The 1,018-nt window shown below is 39.6% G+C and overlaps 1 pseudogene; it reads left to right on the forward strand.

Annotated features, from left to right (window-relative positions):
- LOC103267874 overlaps positions 1-394 on the forward strand; it is a 1,443-nt pseudogene extending 1,049 nt beyond the window's left edge.
- The last annotated feature ends 624 nt before the right edge of the window (positions 395-1,018 follow it).

Genomic DNA, 1,018 nt, shown 5'->3' on the forward strand with positions numbered 1-1,018 from the left:
CGGTGCAAGGAGAGAACAGTAGGGGAGGCCTGGCGAGGGTTCCCTCTTGGTCCTTTCAGTCACAGACAGAGGCAGTTTTGAAGAAATCGTGCCTTTCGAAGACATTCTCAGAGTCAAGGCTCCTGATGGGTTTCCAATGATTTTAATGGGTAAGAAAGCAGATCTGGACCATCCCAGACAGGCAACACAGGAAGGACCGCAGTTAGCAAGGCAACTTAAAAGGAACATTCGTGGAGGCATCAGCAAAGAAGAGGAGGGATGTAGATCGAGCTTTCCATGAACTTGTCCGGGTTATAAGGAAATTTCAAGAGCAGGAATGTCCTCTTCGCCAGAACCAACGTGGAAAGAAAAAGACAAGAAAGGCTGCCATTTTCTAGAGCCCCTTGAGTTTTAGCCACCAACTGCCAAGAAAGCCCTTTATCTGCTCTCTGTTTACGGTTTACATGATGTTGGTGCCTTTCTAGCCTTACATAAATGATCACCATGTTCGCCTTAGACCAAGAAACTGGTTCATACTTTCCATGAAGGTAATACAATGGTCATTTCCAGACAGATGAAAGTAAACACTAATGCTGCTTCAAAGATCATCTGGTCCCTTTAAAATATGTGTCTATATTCACAGATACATTCTTTTTTTAAGTGCTTACATTTTAATGGAGATGAGTCAGTTTTGGAACCTAAGCCATTTTCCAAACTGAAGCCACAGGCTATGAAATAGGTTTTAACGTCTGGAATCTTATTGCCTACTGTTACTCTAAGTAGAAATAGAGGGAGTATTTTTTAATGTGAATTTTCCCCTATCTTTAAAAATTTTAATGTCAGCTTTAGTTAGCTTTAAATACACTGAACTGAATCTACAAAAGTGAGACATCTCAGACCTTTGCTGATACTACAGCTTTTGTTTTCCAGTGGCTAAAATATCCAAATACCGATTGTATTCATAGATTTAAAACTACTTATAAAAGCCTTTGTTATTACTCTACTCTTGAAGATATAATATCCTATCGTGCTAAATATT

Source organism: Carlito syrichta, unplaced genomic scaffold, assembly GCF_000164805.1.
Source record: "Carlito syrichta isolate Samal-C Ts95f unplaced genomic scaffold, Tarsius_syrichta-2.0.1 Scaffold308367, whole genome shotgun sequence".
NCBI classification, from domain to species: Eukaryota; Metazoa; Chordata; class Mammalia; order Primates; family Tarsiidae; genus Carlito; species Carlito syrichta.